We start from the raw sequence: 18,710 nt of genomic DNA on the forward strand, positions 1-18,710 counted from the left end.
GAGATTCTGGTACGTTGTGTCTTCGTTCTCATTGGTTTCGAAGAACATCTTTATATCTGCCTTCATTTCATTGTTTATCCAGTCAACATTCAAGAGCCAGTTATTCAGTTTCCATGAAGTTGTGTGGTTCTGAGTTAGTTTCTTTATCCTGAGTTCTAGTTTGATTGCACTGTGGTCTGAGAGATTGTTTGTTATGATTTCCGTTCTTTTGCATTTGCTGAGAAGTGATTTACTTCCAATTATGTGGTCAGTTTTAGAGTAAGTGTGATGTGGTGCTGAGAAAAATGTATATTCTGTGGATTTGGGGTGGAGAGTTCTGTAAATGTCTATTAGGTTTGCATGGTCCAGGTCTGAGTTCAAGTCCTGGATATCCTTGTTAATTTTCTGTCTTGTTGATCTGTCTAATATTGACAGTGGAGTGTTAAAGCCTCCCAGTGTTATTGTGTGGGAATCTAAGTGTCTTTTACATCATTTGGAACTTGCTTTATATATCTGGGTGCTCCTGTATTGGGTGTGTATGTATTAGGATCATTAGCTCTTATTGCATTGATCCTTTTACCATTATGTAATGCCCTTCTTTGTCTCTTTTGATCTTTGTTGTTTTAAAGTCTATTTTATTAGAGTCTAGGATTGCAACTCCTGCTTTTTTTTGCTCTCTGTTTGCTTGGTAAATCTTCCTTCATCTCTTGATTTTGAGCCCATGTGTGTCCTTGCGTGTGAGCTGGGTTTCCTGGATATAGCACACCAATGGGTTTTGACTTTTTATCCAATTTGCCAGTCTGTGTCTTTTGATTGGGACATTTAGCCTATTTACATTTCAGGTTAATATTGTTATGTGTGAATTTGATCCTGCCATTTTGATGCTAGTTGGTTGTTTTGCCCATTGGTTGATGCAGTTTCTTCGTTGTGTCAATGGTCTTTACCATTTGGTACGTTTTTGGAGTGGCTGGTACTAGTGGTTCCTTTCTATGTTTAGTGCTTCTTTCAGGAGTTCTTGTAAAGCAGGTCTGGTGGTGATGAAATCTCTGAGCAACTGCTTGTTTATGAAGGATTTTATTTATCCTTCGCTAATGAAGCTTAGTTTGGCTGGATATGAAACTCTGGGTTGAAAGTTCTCTTCTTTAAGGATGTTGAATATTGGTCCCGACTCTCTTCTGGCTTGTACGGTTTCTGCTGAGAGATCCACTGTGAGTGTGATGGGCTTCCCTTTGTGGGTAACCCAACCTGTACCTCTAGCTGCTCTTAACATTTTTTCCTTCATTTCAACCCTGGTGAATCTGACAAATATGTGCTTTGGGGTTGCTCTTCTTGAGGAATATCTTTGTGGTATTCTCTGTATTTCTTGGACTTGAGTATTGGCCTGCCTTGCTAGGTTGGGGAAGTTCTCCTGGATAATATCCTGAAGAGTGTTTTCCAGCTTGGATTCATTCTCTGCATCACATTCAGATACACCTATCAAATGCAGATTAGGTATTTTCACATAATCCCATATTTCTTGGAAGCTTTGTTCATTTCTTTTTACTCTTTTTTCTCTAATCTTGCCTTCTCGTTTTATTTCATTGAGTTGACCTCTGATATCCTGTCTTCTGCTTGGTCCATTCAGCTATTGAAACTTGTGTATGCATCACAAAGTTCTTTTGTTGTGTTTTTCAGCTCCATCAATTTATTTATATTCTTCTCTAAGCTGTTTATTCTCATTAGCATTTCATCAAACCTTTTTTTCAAGGTTCTTAGTTTCTTTACATTGGGTTACAACATGTTCTTTTAGCACAGAGAAGTTTGTTATTACCCACTTTCTGAAGTTTATTTTCTGGTTTGGCTATTATATTGCTATTTAGACATGGTTAACTCTCTAAATCTTCTATGTCTTGCATTGTCCAGGCCCTAAAGGATTCTCCTTGACCAACACAGGATATACTGAGTGTGCGTGCGTGCATGTGTGCGTGCGTGCATGTGAGTGTGTCTATGAGAGAGAGGGAGAGAGAGTAGGTGTGTGTTTGTGTATGTGTTATATATGTATATTGTATATATACACAGGTAGATTTGTTAATTAATATATTTATTCATTCATTTAAAACTTGTCACTACTTGCTCCTCCAGTCTTTTTATATATTTCTCCCTTTTTAACTGCCAATTGTCAGGTAGCTAATAGCCGGGAGCAATGGATTAAATCCCTTATAATGAACTCTTCTGAGGTTCTACAGTATAAAATTTTGCTAAAGTCACACTTTGTTCTGAAGGCACAGAGATACTTTGTGTCATAACAAAGGCAGTGCCTAGTACCTACTATTAAGTTATCAATAACAAAAAGAAATGTTTCAGAAGATACAGAAAAGAGAAAAAGCTCTGGAGTTGAGACACATCTGGAATCAAGTTCTGTCTCTGTAATTTGACCTTAGGGAAGTTTCTTCCCATACAGGATGCTCCGTTCCCTCAGTTGCAAAATGAGGAATTAATATCTGACTTCATGCTTCTGTATGTATCTGATACCTAATCTTATGAGTAGCACAGTGTACACTCCTAGTAAATGTTGTTCTTCTACAGGAGTGGGATAAAAACAAGATTCATTCAGAATTCTGCCCCCTTTCCTAATTGGAAGAGGTTTACGTTAAAACCTTACCAGTACAGTTTACATTTATTTGTGTCTCTCAATTATTTTAGTTCAGTGTTTCTCAACCCTGTCAGCACATTAGACTACCTGAAGAGTCTCTAAAACATATTGATGTACAAGCCTTACGTAAAACTAGTCAAATTAGAATTCCTTTGAGGTGGGGCCCAACCAGTGGTTTTGTAAAACTTGCCTAGATGATAATGTCAGCCAAAGTTGACAACTGATCTTGTCCATTTGAGCAGAATCCGAAGTGAAACTTTTGTGGACTTTCCTCTCCATGGTGATAAGAAATTGATCATGCTTTTTCTTGGACCTCAGTCCCTCCGACTCTCAAGCTCTCTGCCCCATCTTATCTTCCTTTTTCACTAGGATTTCAAGTATTCAAAAGGTTCATGGTGAAAGTCTGCATCTGTTGATTCTGTTCTCCAAAATGTTGGGGCACAATTCAGGAAGAGAGGGAAAGGTTGATAGGTTATGAGATTATAGTACATTTGCTACCTGATGATACAATTAAACAAATTACTTGAAAGCTCAGCTCATCTTATCTTTTCCCCCACTATAATGCCAATTCTATATGGGTTATTTTTGTTCAAAAAGGCAGCAAAAAGATATTATAGCCAGAGAAACAGCGTGTTATTGCAGGTAACTGCTCTGCCGGAGAAACTGTGTTCTCCCTACCCTATTATTACAAATTCTAAGAAGGAAAAAGAGATTCCCTTTTCCTTCTTTAACTGGATAAGTAGAACATATTCTATAGGACTTGTTGATTATTGAAACTACTTAGAAATTGTAAAATTTGATTTACATCTGATACAGGGGGAATTTCATCATTTAAGAGACCACTTCATGATTCTGCCTCCTATTGCTTTGTGTTCAAGCTGGTGAGTCCGTTTTGGCCTCCTCTTTCTGTGGTGATGGGTATGCATATTCTTTTACTACAGTATGCTGAGATTTTTTTTAAAAATTTTTTTAAGGGCCTCATTGATTCAGAAACAGCCCCTCACCTGGCATATCATTTGTAATTTTTGTCAAGATTCTCACAGATGTTAAATGTAGTATGATAATACTTAGTAACACCCGGCCAGGCTATTACAGAATTACATTTATTTTAATTGATATATGATATAGTTGTCATAAAGAAAACAATCATGCTAATAGGCTTCTTACTACCCAAATTGAACATAGATCTCTATGGAAAAGGGTAGCAATTATAAACAAATCAATAATTCAGACACAGCTAAATAGAAAATACAGTCTTAGGAAATTGCTCCCTGAAGAGAAATATAATATTGTCATTCCTATATCACTGAACAAATGTATATAATTGGCAGTGTTGTGGAAAAAATACGAAACTTAGAGAGTTGGGTTAAAATTCCAGCTTTGCTGCTTCTTTTCTTTGTAACCTAAAGCAAGTTACATAACTTCCTAGTTTTGCCATCTGTTAGTCCACATGATGATACTTGCCACAAACTTTAATGAAAATCAATATAAAACACCCGTGTAGTGCCTGGTGGCATAGTTGACACTCACTAATTGGCAGTTCTTATCACAACAGAATCTTCGTTCTCTCTCCCTCTGAAGAAGAATTAGCCCTTCTCCTCTTCCAAATGCAGCTTTTCTGTTTATGGAAAATCATTATTTAGCAATTTGACCTACATTAGTCTATACTTGCCTACTTGATGTCCAGATCTAAGCTATCTAAATAAGATTTCCGGTAGAGAATAGAAAAAGATACAGCAAAAAGTCTAACACCTTTAATTTGGTTTCCTCTTAGATTTGTCAGCCATCTCTTCTTTGAGCTACTTTCATTTTATGTGGATCATTTTCTCATTCCTCCCCTTGCACTTTTCTTTGTTCCCGGAACAATTTGTCAGCGAATACTTCCCACCATATTTTTTGGCTCACTTTTCTTTTGAAAATTTACTTCCTTCAGAAAAATGTGTCCTTGGGATTAAGAGAAGGACATGAAGCAGAAATCAGCTTGTGTCACTCAGGCCTACGGAGGAAGTGGTCTTTCTCTCGGGATGAACAGCACTTCATACGGTGTAATAAATGAGATGGATGAATAAAGCGCTAATCTCCATTAGTGTCTCCACAGTGAATTTTACCATTGTGACCCTTGTGTCGGGGGCAGTTGTAAAAAGGACCCAGGTTTCTTTCTGGTTATCACATTTTTTTTTCACTTTAGCCCCCCTGTGGGCCCTAGAAATACACTCTCGAGATATTTTTCATTTCCATTTTTAAGTAGTGAAATAATCTTAATTAAAGAGAACTGGAAACACTCAAATATTGACATTGCTGTTTGAGGGCATACAAGGTCACTGACAACCCACAGCCTCACTAAAGACCATTCCACATGCTTCTCTGTGGTTTCCACAGACCCTTGGACTGCTCTCCTGGGGCTATCTTTGGCTGCCCAGTATTCTTGATTGCAGTACTAACCTGGGACGTTTTAACATAACCATGCGGCTCGACAAAACTTTTGAATTGCTCTGGGCAAAAGTCTTCCAAGTCAAGAAGGTCATGTTGTACATGATTATGATTGGAGAAGTCATTTTAGTTGGGCTGCCGTATGTCAGACATGATAAAAAATATTTCATTCTGTCAAAAGTAATAGTCTGTCAAAAAATATTGATTCAGCACCCACTATGTGCTGGGCCATGTGCTAGATTCAGATGTTTAGTTTCTACTTTCCTGAAGGGACAATTCTGGTAGGATCCAGAGGACAGGGCTAGCCTGCTTATTAAAAAAAAAAAAAAAAAAAAAAAAGTAATACATCTTCTTTTCCAGACAAGAAGAATGGCAGGGAGTGGCCTAGTGACATTAGTCATTATTTTGGTGTAACCCATGCCTCACCCCAGCCTTGTTTACCTTCTGATACTATTGAAAGATTAAAAGGTTGTACTTTCCCTACCTCTCCTTGGGATAAGAACCCTTTTAAGCTGTTAGTTAACCCAAATTAGGATCTGGAATACATTATCAAAGTAAATACACTCATGAAACAAAAGAAACCCCAACAAGCATTCGGTTTAACCCCAGTGTCAAGAATGCTTGTCTTTTGTTGCCAGACTAACACTGATAAATTATTCAAGAAAAACAAAAAGAAAACTCTATACCAAAAATAATGTTGCTCTTTATTATATCATTTTATTTTTCATATTATTAGGTATGTGTCACATGATCTCCCATTTTAAATGAAATTCCTTGTTTTTTCATTTTATGTTTTGCTTTGTTTTCAAATAGTATTTTAAACTGCTCCAAGATTGCTAGGTAAGATTCCACTCCTTTTGTCAGGAGGAATATTCCTTTTGTCATTAGGAATAACTCTAATAGTTGTAAAGTGACAGAGAAGAACTTTAGAAAATACATTTGTAAGTCAAAAAGAATGTCCTAATGTTTACTTTTGATTATTCACACTTTTTTCCATTCCATTATTTAAATATAGGTAACTGTTATTGTTTCTAACAAAATAGTACTAAACTGCTAAATCTATTCTTGCAAATTTTCCTTGTTTATATTTCCATCTTAAAAGTTATCCCTCTCCATTTCTAAATTTTATTTTATTCCTGGTTTCCTGGAATTCCCCATTACCAGATTTATGTTCTTATTGTTACATTTAGGGGGTGTTATGTTCTTTTGCTTAGAAATGTAATACGGTTTGGCTGTGTTCCCACCTAAATCTCATCTTGAATTGCAGCTCCCATAATTGCCATATGTTGTGGGAGGGACCCAATGGGAGATAATTGAATCATAATGGTGATTTCCCCCATACTCACAAGATCCGATGGTTTTATAGGGGTTTCCCCAGTTCGCTTGGCTTTCATTCTCTCTTGCCTGCTGCCATGTAAGATGTGCCTTTTACCTTCCATCATGATTGTGAGGCCTCCCCAGCCACATGGAACTCTGAGTTTATTAAACCTCTTTTTCTTTATAAATTACCTAGTCTTGGGTATGTCTTTATCAGCAGCATGAAAGCAGACTAATACATAATGGAAATGATTTTTACCCAAAATTTGATATTTAATTATTAAGCTTTTCTAAATACTTTCTTCTTTGCTCAACAGCAAAGAAGTTGTTGACATTCTTTACTGTTTCCTGGGTTATCCCAAGACTGCAGCAAAGGAACCTTGAAATAAAACACTGAGCAGTGACATCTCTTATCACTGTGTCTTGCTAGAATGGACTACAAATGTCAAATCTATTGAGAGGGACTTCTTAAAACATTCTTTCAAGAAAATACTACCACAACCAATTCGAATATTAACTCTAGCTTCACATTTAATAGCTTTTTAAAATTAAGAAACATTCTGACCTTCATTTAAAAGACGCATGAATCTGTTTTTGTGTGCTAACCCCTTAACTTTCTTACCCCTCAAAGTACATATATGTTATTGTTCCAAATTAGTTTTTATAGCTAAATAATAAATTTATATATTTAACTTTTAACTGAAAATATTAACTTTTTATCTTTCCTTTCCTCAATTTCTGTTAGCACTTCTGAAGTATATTGTCAAATTTTAAGTAGCTATGTTCAACATTAGTCTTGTGAAGCAGTTTTCTGTAGGAATAGGAAATTTGTCCCAAATCATATTAAGAGTCATTTTTCACAAAGCTCCTATCTTTAACCCTCATTACATAGTACCCTTGGATATGCAGGCTAAGCATTGTTTTCCATGTACTATGCAATGGTGTGTGTGTGTATATATATATATAAAATTATTGACCATTATCAGTATTATATCAGTGATGGTTAGTTCTAAATGGAGCTGGAATGAACACCAAGATAATTGCAATAATGCTAGACTTTAAGTATCCCAAACAAGAAATGATTTCCTAATGTTTAAAACTTCTTGAAAATAGGTATCTTGAGTGGTAGTGAGTTTTCTATTACAAGAACTATTAAAGCAGAGATAATATCCGAGGTAGGATGTGGAAAGAAGGAATGTTGGGTAGGGAATCAGCCTATATGATCTCTAAATTCCTTTCTAATCCTGGGGTTCATTCTAGACTGGTTTTATTATTTTTGTTTCATTCTTTACTCTGCATGTACATTCTACTGGCAGGGTGCTGGGGAAAGACAGAGATGGATGAGAGGTACTCTTGCATTGAGAAAGAAGATGTAGCCATGTAAAGTTTTCTACCTGTGGTATGTTGAGGCTCAAAGAGAGGACAAAATCATCATAGACTGCAATATCTGAAGAAGGATTTGTGGAAGGGGAGACATGGGAGAACAGAGAGGAGAAGGAAGGGCATTTGAGGTAGTACAACCCTTGGAAAGGCTCAGAGCAAGAACAGGTGTCTCAATGGATGCTTTTTATGCATTGGTTATTTTAAAGAAAGAACAGAAATCATCCAAAGTGATTACATGCAAACACGGAAAAATTTTTGAAGGAACTTTATGAAAATATTCTAGTTGAAAATTCAGGGTAAGTTCCAACTTTTATTGTGACTTTCCCTGTCTTATGCAGCATTCCCATAGTAAGAACTTCCATTAACATATAATATTTAAAAGGAAATATTACTTTGGGTTATCACCAGTAATCAAGTATCCAGTTAAATTAGAAATAAGTCAAATACAAATTTTTATAACAATAATAATAAAGATAAAATAGCTAAAATTTATTGGATGTTTTCGGTGGGCATTATTCATTTAATTTCCTTAGTATTCTACTTTAGGTAGGTACTATTAATATTCAAGCTTCTAGACATGGAAACTGAGACCTGGAGAGCTTCAGGTTTACATTATTTGTAACAGTATAGTGTGGATTAAGTCAGTGTCTTCCATAATCATTCAGAGGTCAGTGATATGTTTGTATTTATTATTAGTGACACTTTTTTTTTTCCAGCAGGATTTTTCCAGATGTTAGAGCCTTAAAAATATAACTAAATCCAGACAGCCATATTTGTTAATCTGCATATGAAAAAACATAGTAAAGCAGCTACCCCATGAGATCTAATTATATTCTTCTAGAACTTAATAGCTTGAATTTACTTATTCACTATAACTTTACCATGCTGATACCAAATATAAGTTGCATGCCATGATTAAGTGTTCTGTAGCTGAAAGGGGAAGACTGTCATTGATATTCAGTATGTTGATGTATTCAACAAATATCTTCCTAAAATGATTTCAAATGTGTATATAATTCTTCATGAGTTAAGATTTTTTCTTAATCCTCTTATAAAATTATTACAACTAATTATGAGAGAAGTAGTATTACCTGTTTTCAATAGATGAGGAAGTTGAGGCCTGACAGGTTTTAATTAATTTGCAAAACAGAAACCAACATCCCACCATTGCAGATGCAGATGACTTCTCAAATTTCTCTTCTTTTCTTATAAGACTTATTTCTTCATTTAAATAGTGATTTTAAAGCAATTTAAGGCAACATTAAATGAGATACTTTCATAGTAGCTTTAAAGTGTAGATATTTCTAGAGATACATAATTATACCATTTCCAGAAATGTAAGCAATTGCCATCTTAAATTCCTTTATTAACCCTGCACTCAGAAGTTCTCAGGGCTCAGTGTCATCATTCACCCTCACTTGCCTATTAACTTTTTTTTTCTTTTTTGAGATGGAGTGTCACTCTGTTGCCCAAGCTGGAGTACAGTTGTGTGATCTTAGCTCACAGCGACCTTTACCTCCTGGGTTCCAGTGATTCTCCTGTCTCACCCTCCCTAGTAGCTGGGATTACAACCAGGTACCACCACGACCTTTTTTTTTTTTTTTGTATTTTTAGTAGAGACAGGGTTTCACCATGTTGGCCAAGCTGGTCTCAAACTCCTGACCTCAAGTGATCTGCACATCTTGGCTTCCCAAAGTGCTGGGAATACAGGCATGAACCACTTTACACAGCCCCATTAACTTTCTTCTCCTGAGAGAGCCTCTCCAAGACTGTTCTCTGAGAAGTCAAAATCGGGTCCCTCTTCAGTGTGGCTTTGTGTTCTACCTACTCCATTCTCTAGCGTTAGTGTTCTTCATTTTCTGAGATATAATGAAAAGTAGGAGCAAAAAGGGAGAAAAAGCTTTAGAGCTGCATCCCTTTCTTTTAAAGTATCAAACCATATCTACTACTCCCAAGCACTCTTTTATGGGTTTACCTGCTCTTCAAGATAATTTTGTCCTCAGCAGCTGATGTTGGACTAAATCTACTTCACTACTTACTAGTTAATTAACCTACTTAAGACACTTAACATATGATTTATTTTGAAGAAAAACAACAATAAAAACAAAACAAACATCTTGCAACTTTCCTATTTAGAAAGTGAGAGTAACACTCAGAACACAATATAAATTCAACATTAAAATAATGCATTATATTGTACGTTTATCACTGATTAGAGTCACATTCTTGTATCCACTAACATTGACAGAGTTAAGCCTCTCCAGAAGGTCTTTCCCTTTTCATCTCTTAGCTGGACTTCCTTGGATAAATACCAACTTGCCAGTTAACCCGAGTTCAATTTATTCAGGAAAGGCAGAAATAGTACATACATTTTTTTCATTCATTTTCCAATTTTTAAAATATCGAGTGGTTTTGCATCATCTCATAAAGGTGATCAATGAAGAACTGTTGTTGTTTAATTCTCATTTTAAACTCAGTGATCCATTGCAATTTTTTTTAATTGATACTCAAATTGCCCTGTTTTTGGTAGTGGAGGCTTCTTCAAGTTGATTCCTGTTTCCTTCTGACATGGACTCATTATGTCAAGATACACCAGGCTCTTCCTGTGCACTTTATGCTAGAGACATGGGATCATCCATTTTTCTAAAAAACCCTGCGTCGTTAGATTGAATTTTTCCAATGCTGTGCTACATTTTGAATGTTACACCACTGTATCTTATGCCTTGTATTCCTCCAGCTTAAAACCTTTTATATTCCTTATCACAGATCCAGCCTTCTCATTACAACTCAGCAAAGTGAGCCCCTCCCCAACAGGTTTTAAAGCATCCTCATTCAAGGATTCCCAGTATACTAAAAGCTTATAGTTTCTTGAATCCAACACTCACTTAATCCCTAGACACATTTTCTACCTTTGGAGAAGCTAGAGGTGAGACTTGAGAAGAAGTAGTTTTACATTTTAGCTAGTCCATCAGCTTGCTAGGATTCCCTTCTGATTTTGTATCAAATTTTCTGCATTTGTTTTAAGTAAGTGTTGAAAATGGACCCCTTGGACCTAGTCATTTGGAAATAAGTAGAAAAGTGTTCAAACTGTATTATATTACATTTATGGGCTTTAAAACTTCTTTGTCCAGCAGTGGGAAATCTATTTTGCATTTAAAGTGCTTGTTGGACTCTCAGTAGATTAATTTTATCACTTAACATGATGACCAGAAGTTTGCAAAATACTGGTCTAGTTCAACTTCTCTCTCAATATATAAGTAAGAACTGGATCTGTCAGTGAATGACCTGCTAGAGAGTAGAAAACCGGTGGATTTCCTTGGTACAAAATCAGCACTGTTCTCAAGGTGGAAGGTGCCAACCTTCCCAAGCTCATCAGATCCCACACATTCACCTTATTAGCTATAAAATCAGGGGTTAATATTCCTTCCATCTCATATTTTTGAGAGGCAAAGAACCAGACAGTTTTCCCGGATAGTTTCACTGTAGGATAGATATTAAATGGAACTTTCTCCTTAGACAAAAAGACCGTTTTATTCATCTAATTTCCTAATTAAGTAAATCAAACTTACTTTTAACTTAAATATTAAACTGTTAATTTTCACCCTTATCCTAAAACACTCCCTTGGGCTTGTAAGACTCAATCACCTAGAATTTATCTGTCAAATGTGTTTCTTTCCTTGGGTTTATCTGCATGACATTAAATAAATACTTTGAACTTTTCAACTTTTCAAACAATTGTCTTGAGTTGACGTGGCTGATCCAGCCTCCGTGCCTCTGTGTGTAGTGTATGCCAAATGCCTGAAAGTGACTTGGCTTTCATTGAAAATGTCTGAGTGCAGGCAGAGAAAGTATTTTAAAAAAACTAAAAATTAGGAATAAACAGAAAATTCACTCTGTCTCCAGGAAGTTATGGTACTTTTTGATTTGCCTTATATATACATATGTGCTTTTCAAATGAACTATGTTCATACTGATATAATATACATTTTGCCTGCCAAAATACTTTCATATGGTAAATAATTCTTAGAAGCAGAAGAAAAATATTGTGCAGAAAACTAGCTAAGTACTGTTTGATGATTGAGACTTGTGTATTTTTAATCGTCTCTATTTCTTTCTTAGGTTAAATTTCCCTGGTTTCCTCTTCCTACTTACTATCTCTTTCCTCACATATGGCTCTAGGAGCTTCTCCAAGAAAGCAGTTTGCTTTGAAGATATTTTATTTCTACTCATAAAGGATTCTTCTGTTCTACTATTAGAAATAAAATCACAATAAAATCCTAATAGGATCCAATCCCTTCCTTGCCCTTTGTGTGTTTGGAAATCTCTCCGAAGTCAGCCTTATAAAGTCAGATTTGGAGGTTTGAAGTCCAGAGATATCTCTCTGGTGTTCTGAGGACCAGGCACTTGTACAGAGAGCACCTCATGACCAAGGTGCAAGCATACAGAATTGTACTTTCTGAATACGCTAGGAGAGTGTATATTTGAAATTTTATTTCTATCCTATAGTAACCAATTAATTTTTTAATGATTAACATATTATTACACACATATATTTTACTAGCATACCTATATATGTGCATCAATAATAAATAAGGTTTAAGCACTCAATTTTGAACAGCAATAAGGAACTTAAAATTTCTGCTCTACAAAATAAATGAAGAGTTTCAAATTTAATCAGTCTTATTTTATGTTGAGGCAAATGTTCTTGGCTTTTTTTGAGAATCATACCCTCTGGCCTGGTTTACAAAAGAAATTGGGTGAAATCCTCTAAAGTGTTTGTCAACTTTGCCATTATAACACACCTTGCATTCAAGGTTTGTAAATGATTTACTTTCTAAAAAAATTATGAATTAGAACAGATTAAGTGATATCTTCTTTTCACTCTCTTGGATCCTGACAAAATTTTAAGTGCTAGAAAGGGGGATGAGTGTATCAAGCAAGTTGATATTTGCACATGATTTCTGGCTTCTTTGTTTTCACAGCTTTTGATGCTCATACTTACCAGTGTACAATTTATTAGTTATTTACATGCCTGTGAAATGTGTTATTATAAAGTCTAGTCCCTTATTCCGCTAATGCATATTTTCCCCACATTCTGTCACATTTTTTTATTTCCACAATATTTTGGGGCTACACAGAATTCAGGGAATGATCATGAATATATGCCAAACATGTAAACATTATCCATCACATTCATCATTCGGTGGAGGAACATGCTGATTCTAGAGCTGGAAGAGGTCCTTGAGGACAAATAGGACACAAAACAGTACAAACCTGATGATGCCCCCACACACCCCTACATTATGTGGAAAGGTGGAGACTTTCTATAGTTATGCTATCTTTTGCACAAAGCTCATGCTTCGTCTTCATTCCTAGACTTGATTTGAAATCTATTCTATTCTTTCAGATTTATGAAAAAATATACTTTTAAAATTTTGTTCAAAAATGTGGCCTTGATTTTTAATAGCCTACATACCATATACTTTTAAATTAGTTGTTTTAAGATACAGCATTCAAATTAGAAACCTACTATAATTTCCCAAGTTTTTCTGGTAATGGGAAGGCCCTATAAAACATTTTTTATATGCAGTGGGCTCTACAAATATTTACTTTTTTTTTTTTCACCTTTAAGAAACCGATTGAAAATTGTAGAATTAGACTTTGAAGCTGTGTAGTGTATTTTTGGACTATTACAAATCTATCTAAATCTACAACCTGCTAGGAAAGTTTGCATCCCTTCCAGCTTGTGATTGTAATATATGATTTGTGTGGATTCTAGTCTGTCTCACAAATGCATTTAGTATTTTCTGAACTGAGCTTCTGTTCTGTGCCAGCCAGGTTTCTAACTGTGCGTGTTCAGTCCACTGATTGACTGACTGAGAGCCAAATTATTCTCGCTAACACATACTCAATTCCCAACTACTACAGAAAAGATGGACTCCGGGGCCAAAATTGGACCCTCACTAACAAAGCTTGCTTTCTGCCAGTAGTCGTACTTACACAGTGAATGAAAATTCAGTGACCTATATTCTTCCATTTAAATCCTTAAAATTTTAAATTAAAACTTTGTCAACAGTAATTCTAACCATACTGAGTCAAAAAGAGCCTTCCCTGCAATCTGGCAGCACTAAATATAATTCATAACTATCAAAAATCCGTTTTCTCTGCATAACTTTTAAGAACGCTCCTGATGTCTTCAAAATTCCATGCAATTTTCTTTAAAAGTTGGTTTGGAATGCCACTGTGCATCTTGAAGCCCACATACAGAGAGTTAAATTACAGCAATAGCATATTTCTCAAGCACCATATAGTTGCAAATCCTTTATCCTGAAGTACATAGTAAAGGATTTTCTCCTTCAACAGTGAAGAAAGTTGAACTTTGGGGTTATTTCAATTTAACACATGATGTGCTGCACACTTAAAGCTGCGTTTTGACTTTCCTACTTTTTCTTCTTTATTCATCCCTGCTTCCCATAAAAGGAGTTAAGTATGTAATACTGATTATAAAACTGGATCCACCTTATCACTGTTTTCAAAGCGTCATATCCCTGCACTGGCTAATGTAAGTACTTCCTTTTCAGTGGGTTAATCTAAATACAGAGTAGAAGGCCGTTTATTCTCAAAATCATTTCTATCACTTCATCATAACCACTGCTGTTCTTCCCTGTGTAAATGGCATCACTATTCACCTTGTCACTTGGCCAAAACTTTGATCTCCCTGATGCTTCACTTTCTTTCTCCCTTTCATCACATCCATTTGCAAACCAGGTCAACTCTATCCTCAAAATATATTTCAAGTAGAGCCAGATCCACTGATAACTGTGTTAACCACTTAACTGAATCTCCTATTTGTCTTGTTCCTATCTTATAGTCTATTTATCACAGAGCAGCTTCAATGAACATTCTAAATATTTTTGAATGAATTAAAATGTTATTTAAATTAACTGTCTATGACTTTAGCAATGTAGTGTTTATCCTGGGTTACATATAGACCTAAAACCAAAAGAAACATTAAAATTTAAACATTATGGTGCCTTGCCTACCATTTAGTTTAGATTCAACTAAATATTTAGACATTTAGCCACCATAGGCCACCCTTGGCACAGTGTACTCAGCAAGACAAGAGCCTTAGCTTACTGCAGGGCAACGTCAGGTGGTTAGCTTCTGTAGGAGACTTTGTGGTAGTCCCGCGTCACGGTTCATCCAGCAATCAGGAGGCTCTTCTTTTACCCACCAGATGAAGGCTCAAGTGTAAGGAGGTAAGATCCACATAGCATGGATACAGGCATTGCCCTGGCTTAGAAGCTTCAATCCCCTACAAACAAATATGTCTTGGAACAGTCAACAGGCATAGTTTCTAGAATTCCCACACATTTTAAGTCCAGTTATAAGAATGATTACGTTCAGGTAATCGAAAGCAATGTTGCCCCCATCAGGTATTTATAGTTCTTTCAAACCAGACAGATGCTATTTATGAATCAGGGGTCATTGTTACAATAAGTAATAATAGTTGCTTATAATAACATGGTTGAAATACCATTTTAGAATTGCCAGAGAAAATCTGGGAAGTTGACCAAAGGTCAAATTTTCATAGAAAAGGTTTGTTAGCTCTTACCCACTATAGGAATTTGTTTATCAGCTTTAGATTTGACTTTAAATGTAAAAATGATTCTATAAGTAATAGAGGGCAGATATTTAACCACCATCCATACCATATTTTTTATTTCCTCTGCCCAGCATGCTTTTTAAGAGAACATTTATCATACTCCTAAAATTGAGACAAAGGAGGTAGGACATATGAATAGATGACAGGGCTGATTCTGAAATCCTCCACTCCAGCCTCTGGACCAAGCTGGACCACCCAGTCCTGGCTTCACCTGGGACTCTGATACCTTACATATGGTCCAGACATAGCCATAGGCATAAGTACCATTAGATTCCTATTTTATTTTTGCATGAGGGAGAAAACCTAGCTAATACAAGGCAGCAAAATCATCCAGAATCTTGCTTGTGCCTATTCAGTCTGGTCTTCAAATGACACAGTAAAAGAGAAAAAGAAATGTCATTGAAAATTTGATGCTCTAGCAATCTGTTTTGCTACTGTTGGGAACACTGGCAGACGAGCACCTAGTATCCCCTAAACAGCATAGAATGTTCTTGGTAAAAAGTTGTCAGTCTTGCAAACATCTTTGAAAACAACATTTCTATTATCTGATTTCTTAGGGCTGGGGAATGAGGAATCAGAATGGAAACTTCCTAGATAAAAGGAATATTTGTGGGAAAATATTGCAAGAATGTATTCTATAATATGCTACGAATTCTGTCGAGAAGTATTTCCTATTAGCTTGATGATTGATTCTGAGATTATGAAGGACAGAAGTTTCAATGGCATCCTACAGAATTAGGCTAAAAATTTTTCAAGCTTCAGAGCTATAGGAGCTGTGAGAAAATGCTGATTCCTCTGGAGCCTCAATTATCATTCAGAAGAAAACTGAGGCCCAGTTTTTCCCAGCTCTAGAACCAGAACCAAGCTGTCCTCTATCCCAGGATGGAATACTTTTCCTCCCATTGCTTAGCTATGGCACCTCTTCCTCCTCTTTGCCCGGAAGCTTTTCTGTGAGAACACCAGACATACCTTTACTCAAAAGGGGTAGAAAATATTAGTATTTTGCAATTAAATCATGTTGTATGATAATGGAATATTATTTCATTTCTATAATGTAATGATTTTAGAAATGTTCTTTATTAATTTCTTATATAAGCTTTTTTGAAATAAGATACAATTTCTTACCTAAGTATTTAGAATAAGTAGGATTACATTATTTTTTAGTTTATTAAAAAATGGGGAAAATTGTGTTCATTAAGTGAAATGTATGAGGCTTTCACACACAAATGTTTGTTAAAATATCAAATCATATTTTAGTTTACCCAGATTCTTGAATAATATTTAACTGGCTATACAATATTAGGAATTAAAATGTGTTTTGTGTATTTTGAAGATATTATTCCACTGTCTTCTGGCTTGCATTATGCTGAAAGAGCTGCCAATCTTTTTTCCTTTGTCTTTTTTCTTTGCTTGCAATATCTTCTTTTTACTTTTAGTGTTCCACAGCTTTTCTGTTACATCTCTTTGTATGTGTTTCTTTTTATTCATCATGCTCAGAATTTATAGATCTTCCTTAACCTGAGGACTCAGTTCTTTAATTAGTGTGGGGAAAGTTTCAATCATTATTTTCTCAAACATTGCCTTTTTCCTATTGTCTCTATTCTGGACATTTAGTCATATATTAGACCTTCTCATGCTATGTTTTAAATCTATTAACCTCAATTTTATTTTATCCATCCCTATGCTATAATGTGTTATTTTCACTTCTATCTTACGTTTTGCTGATTTTTTTCCTTCAGCCCTGTTCAATTTGCTCGGTAAGCTATCTGTTGCATTTTTTTAATTTCAGTGATCATCTTTGTACTTTCTAGAAATTGTGATTCTTTTTCATAAATCTGCTTTGACTTTTTTTCATAGTAACATGTTATTTGCTCATGTTTTCAACTCTCTTTATTTCACAGTTTGAATATACTTTTACTACATTTATGTCTGATAATCTAAAATCTGAAGTCCTTTAGGATTTTATTCTTTTATTTCTTCTTTTTGCTGGCTCTCATTCATAGTGACTTGTGTTTTTGTTTTGTTTTAAATTGTGAGCTTCTATTTATCTTTATCTATGGGAACCCAGTGTGACCTTTGTTAATGGATGTGCCTTCAAAGATCTATGGTTTGCTCCACCAAGAAATCTGGGACACTACCGGTTTGGACTACTTTCAGTTTATTTCTTGGGCAGGGTTTCTAAGAGCAGAAGAAAAGGGTAATTCACTCTCTACGTTCATGTGGTTGGCCTGTGACTTTAAATCTCAGAGGAGATATTTTTTTCCCCTTATCCCACACGGCCATTAAACTTAGGCCACAAATATTAGCAAGTATCCTCAAGGTAGCTGTGGCATTCATACCTAATTTTAGGTCCTTAGCTTTTTACATTTACTTTCTGGACATTTATATATCATAAAATTCGTGCATTTTAAGTGTACATTTTTATTATTTTAGTAAGTTTGCAGAGTTGTGAAATCATCACAATTAAATTTTAAAACTTTTTTTTCACTCCATTAAGACCCTCTTCTCTATTTACAGTTAATCAGTGTTCCTGTTCAACCTCAGGCAACTAATAATACTATTGCTAAATTATATGCCATTTTATGGCTGTACCACATTTTTTTTCATCCTTTCACAAGTTGATGGACATTTGGGTTATTTCTACTTTTTCATTATTATAAATCATGCTGCTATGAACATTCTCATGCACATCTTTAATTTGAACACATGTTCTCATTTATCTTAGGTAGACACTTAGGAAAAGGATTACTGGGTTGCATCATAAATTTTTTCTTACTTTCTTACAAAGTCAGGTATGTATTTTAAAGAATGTGAATTTTATTTTATCCAGCATTTCTATGTATGTTGAAGTGGGAAAAATTTGTGGCAGGTCTGGAGCACAAGAGTTTTTGAAAGAGAAGTGGTTTTTTGTTTGTTTTAAATCTATAAGAGAAGTTTGCAATTTGAAATTTATGTCATTTGAAAATATTCACTTGCAAGGTAATGATCATACTTTTGCATCTCTTTTTTTTGTTTGTTTTTAGTTATTAGAATCATCCAGGTTCTTTAATAGCCAAGAGGAAAAATTTCAATAGGATGTTTAAAGTATTAGCCAATTTTTTTTTTTTTTTTTTTTTTTTTAAGTTCTGGGACATAGGAAACTAATCTTAAGAAACTAAATTTCTGCTGGGCGTGGTGGCTCACGCCTGTAATCCCAGCACTTTGAGAGGCCAAGGTGGGTAGATCGCGAGGTCAGGAGATAGAGATCATCCTGGCTAACATGGTGAAACCCCATTTCGACTAAAAATACAAAAAAAAAAAAAA

General features: G+C 35.3%; 1 protein-coding gene and 1 long non-coding RNA gene across 5 annotated transcripts in view; both read left to right on the forward strand.

Moving 5' to 3' along the window:
• FBXL17 (F-box and leucine rich repeat protein 17) overlaps positions 1 to 18,710 on the forward strand; it is a 539,173-nt gene that overhangs the window by 374,485 nt on the left and 145,978 nt on the right. The gene's annotated exons all lie outside the window — the stretch shown is intronic.
• Positions 1,887 to 18,710, forward strand: part of LOC116543213 — a 19,587-nt gene continuing 2,763 nt past the window's right edge. Inside the window, exon 1 of the long non-coding RNA XR_004265579.1 lies at positions 1,887 to 7,299. This is a non-coding gene — a long non-coding RNA (uncharacterized LOC116543213). The remainder of the gene's footprint in view (positions 7,300 to 18,710) is intronic.

This window comes from Sapajus apella, unplaced genomic scaffold (genome assembly GCF_009761245.1).
Source record: "Sapajus apella isolate SASKATOON/1434 unplaced genomic scaffold, GSC_monkey_1.0 scaffold1, whole genome shotgun sequence".
Classification (NCBI taxonomy): Eukaryota; Metazoa; Chordata; class Mammalia; order Primates; family Cebidae; genus Sapajus; species Sapajus apella.